Consider the following 14570-nt stretch of genomic DNA (forward strand, 5'->3'; position numbering starts at 1 on the left):
AAAGAAACGGGATTTTTTTGTATTAAGGGATAGTGCTTTTAATTTGTACATTTTAAAGTTATCGCACGACAATCAACTTTGAGCAAAGTACAAGTATGCAGCGAAGTCTAGTCAGAATGAGGCGTGTAGAAAGAGTGTCAATCTCTCTTCACTTTAAGAACCCCTCTACAGTAAGTCGTTGGTTTGTTGCAAGGCAACATTTCTGTCCCTATCCCATATACCCTCATTTTCCAGTGGCGTTTTACATTGTCCTGGTTTTTCGAGAGCAACATTGGTGTATGGCCAAAATGGACGTAACAAATAGCAAAATCCATCGTGCACAGAGCGTGGCACTCTCTCTACACGCCCAAATCTGACTGGACGTAGCTGCGTACTTGTACGTTACTCAAAGTTGATTGTAGTACGATAACTTAAAAATGCGCAAATAACATATACGGAACTATCCCTTGATACAAAAATATCCGGTTTCTTTTTAGTCGCTATTTAAAAACAGAGGTAGATTTAGGGGGCAGGGGGGCCGCCCACCCCTAACGGAGCGATATATATGATAAATACATATCCTTTTTACAACCATCGGTCCTAACGTTGTCTAACTAGGTCCCCACATTTTCAAATTCATGGATCCGCACCATCTGAAAAATGTACCATTATAGAAGCCCCTCGTGGAGGTATCCAAGTCAAATATAGTGTCACCTTAGTAACAATATTTGTATTTCCGATTCACAAATAGATTACCATTTATCGTTGATATGAACTTTTGAAGATTTATTCTAAATCACGAATTAAATTATTTATTTTCCAATTAAAAATGATTTGATACATTTCGTGCTTTTTATTCCTAACTAAGATTGATCATAATCAAAGCCGTGTTTCTTTTTTCCAAATGAATTCTCCGCTTTTGAGAAATATTTGCTTTGTTATCCAATTTTTCACCGCTTACAACTGTCTGCCGCAGGTTTTTTGTAACTGTTCATTTCATTTCATTTTGTTTCGTTTCTTTTTGTTTTGTTTCGTTTCGTTCCGCTTTTATTCCGTTTTGCACTTTACAGGTACCCCTCTTTTCGCCCGTATTCTATTTATGATATCACAATCAATCAAAGTACTGAAGTACTGACATCGGATGACTGCAAGTTCTTGTGGATGGTCACAAGCACTTGTCTCAGAAAAAAAAAATCTCAATTCTATACCTGAAAGTGAGGTTAATGTACAGATTTTTTTTTTTTCTGAGACAAGTTCGTGCCTGGATGATAAATAAATGACAGGGAATTCAACCTCATCGTTATAACTATTATATTGTGGTGATACAAATCAGTATACTCTGGTTTATTGTTATATATTATATTAATATTTGTATATTACAGTTATATATATAATTTTCATCCATTTGTATATCATTCTATTCTACTAATTAATAATAGTGCAGTGCAAGTGCATGGTGGACACTCTTCTGTAATAATTCGATTTTTCTAATAGATTGGATTTGAGTAGGCATTCATATTTTCCCGCTTAAAGTTTAATCTCCCATGCAGAGTTATCGGTCCTTGAGCGAGAGCAAAGACCGATAACTCTGCATGGGAGATTGCAAACGTTCTTGAGATATTCTTTCGCATGCGTTAATACACCTTTTCTGTACGTGTGCATAGATATTAAAGATTTTTTACTTATATACATATTTCTTACGACAAAACATTTTCATATTATTAATTTATGTTCTAAAAAAAATATTTTTAGGAGTATCCATTGAAAAAATGAATTTATAACAAGCGATAAGGAATGTTATTTTGCACTCGATAATGTGCGCGTATTTATCATGTTTATAGATCGGTTACAATCCCAACACGAAAGTTACGTAATGGAAATCTAGGCGACAGCAATACACCGGAATGCCCTCACGGTCCTCCGATGTAAAAATTTAAAAAATCAAACTTTCAAAAAGCGAAATAATAAAAACTGCACGTTAAGTTTAGTACTATCAAAGTTCGATCAAATATCTAAACTATCAAATTTAAAAACAGTATTTAGAATTTTAAAGTTTTAATTATTTGGTGAAAATTTCAAAATTTCAAAAATTTCAAAAATTTGGAATTTTCATATTTTAAAACTTTGATCAAAATTCCAAAATTCTAAAATTTGAAAACTTTTTAAAAATTTTGAAATGATAAGTGTTACACGGACCAAAAATGGCTCAACTCATCAAAGTATGAATACTAACAGATTTTAGACAAAAGTTAGACCATGAAAACCAAATTACCAAATAGTTAAATTATGAACCACAGAAAAATATATCAAAGCCAAAACCAGTATGAAATAGTTTTGACAAACAACCGGTCACTTATGGACCACTCAAAAAGAGCTTGTTGAGAAGGATCTTCAACTTGCAAAGAGCGTGATACTCCCTGAACACGGGACCTCGGATTTAACGTCCCCCCATCCGACGGACATTAGTATATATTTCAACGAAATTCTTTTTGATATACTTATTCATTTTCATCGTGTGTCTTGTGAAATGTAATCTTTTAGAGTTAACCAAATTAAAATGTAATTGGTAACTGCAGATGCAATTACTTCTAAATCAGGATACCACACAAAGATAATTTCACAAAACATGCCTAATTAATTTTGATTTCTCTTGTAGAACATGCTAATGCATGGATAATTGTCTTCACACAATTATCTTCGGGTTTAATTCTCAAATGCTTTAAATTTATCTTCGTCAACAATTCAATTTATATTTGATCAACAGTTATTATTAGCACCAAGAAAAAGTAAGCGGTCAATGAAGTCGCTAAGAAGAGATACTTGTAAACAATACAAAAATGCACACTGTTTACATGGATTGTAATTAATAATATATCACTATCATCAATTTTACAAGATTTACGTCAATTTTCAGGCGCAAAGTATTTTTTTACAACAGAATATTTCATAGGAAAATCAAAGCAATAATTAAAATGAAAGTATTCAAAGAGATGAGTAATATGATAATTGATTCTCACACATCTCTACAGTGATAAAGATTTATCTTCATTAGATTCCTTTATCTGATAGTTGTATCATGGAACCATCACCCCTGTCGTAAAACATCAAATTAAGCTGTTAATTTTACATCGAACAAGACAAATTCTGCATAACTGTGGGCATTACACTAGAATTTGTCTTTGCATTGACTGCATGCAATGTGTGTAGAAATTAAAGATAAGCAGATAATCAGATTGCTTGTAATTAGCATCATTTTATAAAAAAGCAGATAGCGGTCTGGGTGGTACAAATATGCATTCTCCTGCGAAACTCTTACTTTGCAAAGCCTTTAATTTAAGAATATTTTCCAAATTGCTAGTTTTTTTTATGATTATATGTTCTAAACACTATTCTATTGAATGTTTAAGGGAGTGAACATGAATTAGTTTGTATACATGTTGTATACTATGTACTAACAATTTGAGAGAGACATTACTACATATTTGATAATACAAAATAACTTAGTACTTCCTTATACAAAATAACTAATTATACTTCTTTTGTAATAGTTATTTAATTACCAATCTTACTCAATGTTCCAAAGTACATGTATGTTACTTAACATGCATAAGACATATCCGATCTTTAAAATTACTATTCAAAATTTATACATTTTATCTTTTTAAGCAGTATACACCTGAAATACTTAGGGTCATGAAAGTTGTTATACTGAATCTTGGAAGGGAAATATGCAAATATTTTTGCCATTAAAGATTATGAACATGAAAATCCATATATATTTGTGAAATACATTTTAGTTTAGGTTTTTGTGATTCTATACGGTAATGCACTTCGTTGTATTAATCTCTGTTGGTCTGACCCTTTCCGTCTTTTTCAGGTTTAATTATTCGCGTTATTACTTTTCTTTAAACGGTAGTATTTAAAAAAAATAATGATCACCAAAGTATGCTGTATCTTTCTAAATGAATTGCATTCTCTCATATGGTATAACATGTTTACTTGTTTATTACCGAATAGTTATCAGAAAACAGCGAATGAATACCCTGTATATCAATAAAAATAAATTGTACTGGATTCGGGTGACTAAAAAAAGTGCAGAACACTATCCTACTTTGTCTCAATATCCCTTTTAATGACGACAAAGCAAGTCATTAAGACACAATGTACAGATTCCTTTTGGGCATAACATAATATCTTGTCTTCGTGCATTGTTCATGGCGTGTTGTATGCAACCTACTCCGAAGTACAACCGCCGAGACAGTATGGTTTCTATGTCAGCATATACTTGAACTTTCTTTCAGTCCGATATACAGCCGTAGAGACAGCGTGGTTTCTATGATTTCGCGTTCAGTCCTATGTGCAGCCGTCGATATTACCAAAGCCATACATGTAACAGCGTGGACATGACCATTCATTGGCTCTGTTAGATTAGCTAAACGTCCATCTCTGTTACACATGGGTTCGCCAAAAGTTTCTCAAAGCCTAAAACAAATATCTCTAAATTCTAAAGGATCAAACCTTGTGTTTTGATTAACATTGAATACTTGAACATTCTTTATTGGCGTTAACAAAATTTCGAAACTGTTACGATTTTCACTGTATTTTCATTTTTATTTATTTTACTATTTTGGGGCGGCACATTGATAGTAAAAATAGCAAATATGAAATATAAAAAAAATAAATATCAGAAGACAAAAAGAAAAAAAAATATCGCCCGTATATCATATGTTATAGGACCACCCCCGACCTTGATCAGTAAAAATCAATTTAGTCCTCTGTAGTTGCGTCACAAATCACGGTTCGTAATTTCTAATGATAAATAACTAACAATACAGTTTATGGAAAGAAACTAAGGTTTTGATTGATGTAGAATATTTATAAAGGATATGCCGGATATATGTCAATGAGACAGCACCCCAGCGACTCAAATAACCAAAAGACACCAAATCATAATTCCTTGACAAAAATAATACAGTAAAAAGGAGTGTTCGCTTTATATGTAACTGTCCCGTTAGTTTGAAGTAAGAATGGGACGGATCATAACAACGGAGTTTGATATTATATAAGTTCAGATGTAAAACGCACCATGCAAATACAGTGTCTTTCGTCAAGTACTCGTCGACTGGGTTGGCCTAAAGTTTTTCTCATTCTTTTGGTTCGTGAAAATACAAACTTACATTTTTCTTTAAGTTACACGGAGTAATTTTAGTTGAAACGTTTATATTTTGTTGACATTTATTATTTCATGAAATGTGTAATTCCTGTCAATGTGGTCTATTTACACTTAAACTGAAAATTTTGATCTGGAGACGCCCATTTCAGACACTGCTGCATGAATTTTTATTTTCAATTTTTATGCTCAACTTTTTCCAAAATTTCATAGTCCTGCCCCCTAATTTCAACTGAATGATCGTCCCCTTATAGTTTAGATTTGTACTTACTTTCTTTTTTCCGTTACCGTAGCTGTGTTTTTATATTTATCCATGAATTAAATAATATGTTCATAATACCAGAAACACAAGATAATTTGTTACGTTATTATGTCAACATAGACCTGTAACTCAAATCATACGCCTTATTTTTTTAAGTGTGACTATACATTTTGGGGATTTTTTCAAATACGATGTTTATAACAAGAATTGAAGTATTAACATGCAGTAAAACTTATGTTTACTTAAACTATTTGAAAGTTTAGGAATAATCAACATTCAGAGATGGAATATGTTCGCTTTGTATGTCCCTCAATTAAACTCGTGACGGTTGTAAAAACAAACAAAAAACAAAAAACAAATACAAAATAACAACGCGCGGGAACCCGAGATGAATGAACTTGTGAAGTAACGATGCAAGCAGTTTCGGTGTTCATTCTATAACAGTTAAACCCAGCATGATTTCGATCTCTGAGTCAGCAGATGCTTTGAACTTTCTTTCAGTCCAATGTACAACTGCCAATATAAGAGTGCAATCCAGCACGACTATCTCAGTAGATAATTTTGATCTTGCTTTCCTTCCGATGTATAGACGCCGATATAAGAGTGCAACCCAGCATGACTTCTATCTCAGCAGATACTTTGAACTTGATTCATTCCGATGACCAGCCACCGATATAAGAGTGCAAACCAGCACGACTTCTATCTCAGCAGATACTTAGAACTTGATTCAGTCCAATGATCAGCCTACGACATAAGAGTGCAACCCAACATGACTTCTATCTCAGCAGATACTTTGAACGAACTAGATTCAGTAAGATGATCAAGCACCGATATAAGAGTGCAAATTAACATGACTTCTATCTCAGCAGATATTTTGAACAAACTTGATTCAGTTCGATGATCAGCCACCGATATAAGAGTGTAAACCAACATGACTTCTATCCCAGCAGATACTTTGACCTTGATTCCGTCCAATGATACGCCACCGATATAAGAGTGCAAACCAGCATGACTTCTATCTCAGCAGATACTTTGAACTTGATTCAGTCCGATGATCAGCTACCGATATAAGAGTACAACCCAACATGACTTCTATCTCAGCAGATACTTTGAACTTGATTCAGTCTGATGATCAGCCACCGATATAAGATCTCAGCAGATACTTTGAACGAACTTGATTCAGTCCGATGATCAGCCACCGAAATAAGAGTGCAAACCAGCATAACTTCTATCTCAGCAGATACTTTGAACTTGATTCAGTCCAATGATCAGCCACCGATATAAGAGTGCAAACCAGCATGACTTCTATCTCAGCAGATACTTTGAACTTGATTCAGTCCGATGATCAGCCACCGACATAAGAGTGCAACCCAGCATGATTTCTATCTCAGCAGATACTTTGAACTTGATTCAGTCCGATGATCAGCCACCGGTATAAGAGTGCAAACCAGAATGATTTCTATCTCAGCAGATACTTTGAACTTGATTCAGTCCGATGATCAGCCACCGATATAAGAGTGCAAATCAGCATGACTTCTATCTCAGCGGATACTTTGAACTTGATTCAGTCCGATGATCAGCCACCGATATGAGAGTGCAAATCAGCATGACTTCTATCTCAGCGGATACTTTGAACTTGATTCAGTCCGATGATCAGGCACCGATATAAGAGTGCAAACCAGCATGACTTCTATCTCAGCAGATACTTTGAACTTGATTCAGTCCGATGATCAGCCACCGAATTAAGAGTGCAAATCAGCATGACTTCTATCTCAGCAGATACTTTGAACTTGATTCAGTCCGATGACCAGCCACCGATATAAGAGTACAAACCAGCATGACTTCTATCTCAGCAGATACTTTGAACTTGATTCAGTCCGATGATCAGCCACCGATATAAAAGTGCAAAGCAGCATGACTTCTATCTCAGCAGATACTTTGAACTTAATTCAGTCCGATGATCAACCATCGATATAAGAGTGCAACCCAACATGACTTCTATCTCAGCTGGTACTTTGAACTTGATTCTTATAATTATCGTATACCTTATTACATCTTATCTATACTGAAAGACCAGTATGAACTTTTATCGTCACTCGGTGTCCATAAACCTTTTCAAAGAAATTCTCAACCGAAACTACTAAACCAAGTTAACATGATTGATCCTTAGGTCTTATAAATTATATATAGTCTTAATTATATTCGAGTCTACTCTAACAACCAACATGGCTTTCATGACTACAAATAGGAATGAAAGATTTTCAGGTAAATGTCCAGTATCTTGAAATCATAATAAAAAAATCTAACGGACCAAAAATGATTATGATGTCAAAATTTATTTTAATCATCATAATGTTATTAGGCGATTGATTATTGTCCATAAATAACGATTTTTTAAATAATCTAGTGTTTTTGTCTTTTATCTTGAAAACTATAAGATAGATATTAACTGAAAACAGCTGACATGATCAGCAATACAAGATTTATAACAAATGACAACATGATTAAAAAATTTCAACTTAAAAATATTGAAATGACGATTTGTGACCAGATTTAGCATTTTTGCTTCTTATCTTGAAAACTATTACAGGATAGACAGAAATTGTTAATACTAAATAATAGTCAAAATAATTAGCACTGCAAGATCTACAAACATACCGACATAAAAGATGCTGCCCTTAAACGACGTTTTAACCTATTTAATATGTTTTGTCTGTTATCATGAAAACATTAATAGATGGACAGAAACTGTAGAGAGCAAAAATGATCAGCAATGCAAGAATTACAAAAGTACGATGATGAATGAAACCACTTATAGTAGCTATATTAACTACCGTCAGGTGAAAAAAGGGTAGATAACTCTGCTTGAATAAAATTTCTTCACTTCCGGTGGTCAAAACCTGTAAGTCCAATCAACTTTTGTTTCTGCTATTTTTCATGTAAAAACAATAAAATAGAGGTTAAATTCCCACTGGACTAAAAAGGTTATGGTATTAGCTATATCTCTATGTATGCAGAATGGTGGAAATTGCAATATTATGTGTTGAAACTGGCCTCACAACTTTGTCACTCCGTGTAGTCTGTGTTTGGATTTGTTATTAATATAAGATTTCTTATAAGAAGAAGGTCAAATTTAGCCCCATTTGCCCACAACTATTACGTTTACAGTACAAGAGATATACTGCTCTACTTTTGTACAATTTTAGCCTGCTATATCTGACCAAAAGTTGAGTTTAAAATTGAAGTGGTCAAATTTCAATTTTTCATGGCTACCTTTGTATAGTCCTTTTCAATAAAAGTATGATGAAATACTTGTCAAGAATATCAATTTGTATGTTCAATTGAACATTGCATTAACATAAACGGCTATATTAATGACCAGGGTGATTCTGCAATTCACTTGTATAAGTTGTAAAAAAAATTTAAAAAGGGGGGGGGGGGGGGGGGGTGAACATTCCACCACAAACATTAATCAAGAGTTTTTTCACTAAACGGCTTGAGATATTCATCTAATTTTTGGTATGTAAGTCAGCCATTATGCTATAGCGTGTATACTGTTTTCATTGCCGTCACTCATCTACTTCTTGTTTACTGATACTTAGCGCAGTCGACATACACCTTCCCTAGAAGGCTCCATCTTGTTGATCAAATTGATGGATTTAATTTTGACTATCAAAAATGGCCAGGAGCAATATTGGTGTTGAATCGATTCATTTCAAATTTGTGTCTACTGTTTTAACGGTTTGTGATTTAGCTTGACAAGTATAAAAATTCTTTCTTGTAGATATATATTGTACTGCTATTTACAACTGTATACAGAAATCAACGACTTAATAATACTTTTGTGACCAGATTAATTGAAATAATAAGGTAAGATAGTGCTTGAAATATTAAGGTAGTATAACGCTTGTAATTTTTTGTTATCTTTTTTGAAAAGTCATATTAAAAGTTGAAAATGTATGTTAAATTGAAAGACTAAATAACATTTGTTCAAATCAGAAATAAAAAATACCAGAAAATGCAACATATGTCACTTAATAAAAATTCAGGAGAAAATAAACATCTAAATGAACATAAACTGAAACATTGTTAAACAAGATTCAATATAAATATAAATGTGTTTGTTTTCAGGGAAAAAAAGAATGACATCAAGAACTATAGTTTTGAGATCTCTGGAAAATTAGCATGATATTATAAAGCTGCATGCCCCAGAGTTTTATACCATAAATAAAAATTTAGATCTATATCAAAATGCTCGTGAGGCTATAATGCGTAGGTATATTCATGGAGATTTTGCTATTGTAGAACCTGATCCATGTTTATACCTGCAGCTTACACCTGATCATGCTGATGAAGTTTCAAGCTCAAGTGATCATACATGGAGTCATGGAAGTACATGTTCAGAAGTACAAACTGTAACATATGTACCCTCCTCAGACTCCACGTATGACAACTCAATGAGTTTGTTTTCAGGATCCTCTCATAAAACTGACGTCACAGTTAAAGCAGATGGTTCAGTAGACCTTTTTTCTTCCAATAGAGAAAATTCTTCTGAACTATCTGCTTCTCAGCAGGATTATCTTGATGAAGTTTTGTCAGCAACAAATGATGTGAATGAAACTTCATCTTGTGATTCAGAGAGGATTTTAAAACAGAAAACCCTGAAAAGGAAAATAAGTTGTGCCTCACCAGAAAATATAGCTGCTGAGTCAGCAACAAATTATCCAACTGGCTTTCTATGTCATCGTTCCTCCCCATCTATGAAAACAAGTACAATTAGTATCAATAGCACAGACTCAGATTCTGATTGTAACGTTTTCAAGATGGTTAAGAAGAAACATAGAAAACAAAATTAGGGTTTTACTGTTTTAAGTGTCTGTATGTCCGTCCGTCCACCTTTCTATCTTTCTGTTCGACAGTCCATCTTAATTTTTGTTTTCTCCAAGTGAATATCATTTTGCATTGACCAAATGATTTCAAGCACATATGATGTTAAAATTTTGGTGGCATCAACTTTCACAGTTCCAAATATTTTTTTTTTATGTTTTGCCTGACCATGAATCATGCCTGAAAATTAATCTCTTTTGCCAGTGGGGGCATCTGTGTTCATTTATTATATAAAGTAACATAAGGTGTATTACAATTCAGCAAAACCAACAAAGTCTCCTATGAAAACTTACCAAATATTGACTTTAAGGCACAAGAAAGATCCTGTTTAATTTGAAAGACCAATCACATTTGACCTGCAATTCCTGAAGTATTGAAAGATCCAGTTGTTTTTTGAAGATTTTGACTAGTAAGTTTGATACTCAAGATATCTGTTCTCAAACATACATGAGTGACCTTATAAATTTTGGATTTTAACAATTATATACAAGTTTGATTTTAAAGTCTTGATTTGCAATTCCTGGAGTCGATTAATCTAAGTATACTGAATTGTTCATGACTTACTATCAATCTTAGTCGTAAGTTTTTTTGTGAAACCTACTCCTGGCCCATTAATAATAATCAATGAATTACGGTATTTCAATCAAGTCTCTTCATATAATATATCACATAAACAAGTTAGTCTTAAACAAAATGATATTTAAAATTATTTGCTTTTGCTTTGCAGCCTACTTCATGTAGGTAATTTTTCATGAACTTTCAATATGTTTAATCCAAGAACTTGTATTAGCAATGGCCTCATCAATGAAATTTTTGATCGCTGTAGTGGAAATAGGAAATCTTCAATTAATCTGTACATGTATTGTACTTGCAAGCTCACACAATATGAAATTCTACGGAGGGCTTCTATTCCTTAATACTAATAGTGATGAAAAAAGCCTTTGTATTTGATAATCCATTATTTTTTCCCTGTCCAATCTCTATTCTTTATTGTTTGTCTTTATCACATCTTAATACTCAGTATCGGGTATACCTGTTAGCCTTCAACTCATAAACCCTGTATCGACAAACATTAAACCCATTTAATATATATATGTCCATAATTTCCAATTCATGAGGAACAGGGATATGTCTACGTATATGTGTTATTACTGTGCATACATTGAAATTTGGAATAGATTTAATCTTGTTACATTTTCAACATATTTAAAAGTATCAAAATATTATACTAGGTTGTTTCCAAAAATGTATCAGTAATGATAATAGATATATCCCTGAAAATTACAATTCACTTGCATGAATAATTATCTAACTGTTTGTTTAATGGTTGAGGTTGTGCTGTAAATTTTGTTGTAACACTTAGAACAATATGGAATAGATGTCTATAAGAGAACAAACTGTTTAAAATGTATAAAGTATCATTAACTCAAATTACAGTAGTCCATATAGAATTAAAACTTAGAAGCAATTTAACACTAATACTGGATTTGTTGTTTGTTTCAGTAAGCATACTAGATACAATAAAAGACATCAATATTCCTAAGTAAAAATGTCCATGCACTTAATTTTACTAGGACAATGTATAATAAAAGAAATCATTTACATATTATAAAAAAAATGAATTCCATCTTATTGTGTAATAAAAACATATTGTTTATCCTATGTCTTGATGTTTAGAGTACACAGACTTGTACATTATTATTCTACTTGTAGGTCAAGTATTGGAAAGACAATGAAGATTTAGAGGAGGGAGATTTGTATAATTTAAGTTTTTTAGAATTGAAAGAAGATTTTCAAGGAAAGCTTTTAACATTTAAAGGTATTGGCGATTATTTGAATTGTATTGTAGAAAAAACTCAATCAAATACATGAAAAAGAAGGTACATGATAAAATGTAAAACTCCTCATACATACCCTAGGCATACATGATTATGGCTTAAGTAAAGGTTATAAAGTTATCATTCATTATAGAGGGTTTTTTTTAACTTTGTACAATGACTTAATGATTGACTTAGTTGTTGCCATCACCTCACCTATCCTCTTCATGCCGGTCGGCATTAAAGGCCCTTAGTTGTTGCCATATATTACTAAATTTCATTAAACTTATATTCGTTTGAGTTTTGCAAGTGTTGTAATTTATGATTATTGTGTACATTTCAGATTGAACCAAGCTACATGTAGAAATTAGAAAAAGACTTTAACAAGGAAGATAACAGTGAGAACATTTTAATATTATCTGCCCTTTATTTATTTTCCAATTAAAAAATATGAGTTATCCTTCTTTGAAATGTTATCTACCTAAATACATTGATTTAAATAAATTATTCTTAGCCTTCATCTAACCAACCAATCAAATTGAGTGTTATATTACTTTAGCAATGAGGTTGCACTTCCTGTTTTTTTAAGTGAACAACATTTTTTTGGAATTTTAATTTTTACTTAATATAGCTACTTATAGGAGTTATTGCCCGAAAGATGATTTTTTTAACCAATTTTAGCATTTCTTTCTATCAACTTGAAACTATAATAGATGCAAATGTAGACAGAAATCGTTACTGCTAAAATGATCATCAATAAAAGTTCTATGATTGAAAAAACATATAACAACTGACTTTCCATTTGACTTTGTACCCTTATAATCACAATGTTTACATATATGTAATTGTTTGAACTTTTTTCTTTAAAAAATTGTTAGCTCTCAAACCATTGAACCCATTTCATCATGTTTAAAAAAAAATTGTCATGCATGATACTCAGTGTGTTAAGTTTTTAGTTCTTGAAAGGAGAAAAAAATGTTCGAATGAGGTGGACTTACGCAACTATAAGTCAGAGTACGGTCTTCGACAATAAGCAACACCCAAACCGTATCCTCAGCTATAAAAGGCTCCTAAATGACTAAATGAGGAACAATTCAAACGAGAAAATCAACGGCATAACAATGGAAATGGTTAACAAACAAAAAATATGACAGTAAGACAGCAACCAATGACAACAACTGAATTCCAAGCTCCTGGCTTTAGACAGGCACATAACGTGGCGGAGTTAAAGATGTTACGAACCCTCCCCTAACCTTGGATAGTAATGTAAAAGCAAAACATTACAACAAAATGTGATAATCAGTAGGAAATGGCTTAACAATCAGATCAACACTAAGTACAAATAAAACCAATACTGGGTCTGGACCTGCGTCGCTACATGCCATTGATTGAGGTAACATGTATACCGGAGCATAACAGATCATTCCAAGACCAAATATTAAAACGATTCACTTCAATTGGAGCCAAGAAAATTTTCCTTCTACAACGAGTGTTGTAATATTTCAAGCTATCGGCACATAGGAAGTGGCTACACGGTAGATGTAAAGGTTGCTTACTCGCTACAACTCAAATTATCAAACAGCAGAACAAATATTTAATCATTAGATATAGGAAGATGTGGTATGAGTGCCAATGAGACAACTCTCCATCCAAGTTACAATTTATAAAAGTAAACCATTATAGGTCAAGGTACGGCCTTCAACACGGAGCATTGGCTCACACCGAACAGCAAGCTATAAAGGGCCCCAAAAAATTACTAGTGTAAAACCATTCAAACGGAAAAACCAACGGTCTAATCTATATAAAAACGAGAAACGAGAAACACGTATGAACTACATAAACAGACGACAACTACTGTAATCAGATTCCTGACTTAGGACAGGTGCAAACATTTGCAGCGGGATTAAACGTTTTAATGGTACCAAACCTTCTCCCTTTTCTGAAACAATAGTATAACATCACAACATAGAAAAACACACTATAAAATATCAATTGGAAGGCTTAACTCAATCAAAAACGTAAATTAACACACAATGAAAGAATAAATTTGACTTGTGACACCTGAATGCAAATACACAGTTAATAAAAAATTACAAGGGATAAATAATTAAAGTCAAAAGTAAATAAACAGGTTTATACAAAGTTAAAGTATGATATCACTGTGAAATTTCAAACAATTTATAGAAAATCATCACTTTTGAAGAAACCTGCGTCATATTATACACAGGTAAACGAAAATAATTTTGTTGTTAAGTATACTTCTTCTTCTGTGTGTATAAAATCTTCCGTTTAGGAATACCAAGAAATTTCTTTAATATCAATAAAACTAATCTAAAACTTGGTACATATGGGGTGAATATCAACAATAAAAATATACAATTAGTGCTAGATAAAACTTCCTGTACAGGTCCAAGAACAGCATCTTAGGAAAAATGAAATAATTTCATTGCCTTTC

The 14570-nt window shown here is 32.7% G+C and overlaps 1 long non-coding RNA gene across 1 annotated transcript; it reads left to right on the plus strand.

Moving 5' to 3' along the window:
• The first annotated feature begins 8846 nt into the window (after positions 1-8846).
• LOC127727957 (uncharacterized) lies at positions 8847-12652 on the plus strand. The gene is made up of 3 exons (XR_007993939.1): positions 8847-9281; positions 12012-12117; positions 12459-12652. It is a non-coding gene; the product is annotated as an uncharacterized LOC127727957 (long non-coding RNA).
• The last annotated feature ends 1918 nt before the right edge of the window (positions 12653-14570 follow it).

Source organism: Mytilus californianus, unplaced genomic scaffold, assembly GCF_021869535.1.
Source record: "Mytilus californianus isolate M0D057914Y unplaced genomic scaffold, xbMytCali1.0.p SCAF_2, whole genome shotgun sequence".
In the NCBI taxonomy this organism is placed as follows: domain Eukaryota; kingdom Metazoa; phylum Mollusca; class Bivalvia; order Mytilida; family Mytilidae; genus Mytilus; species Mytilus californianus.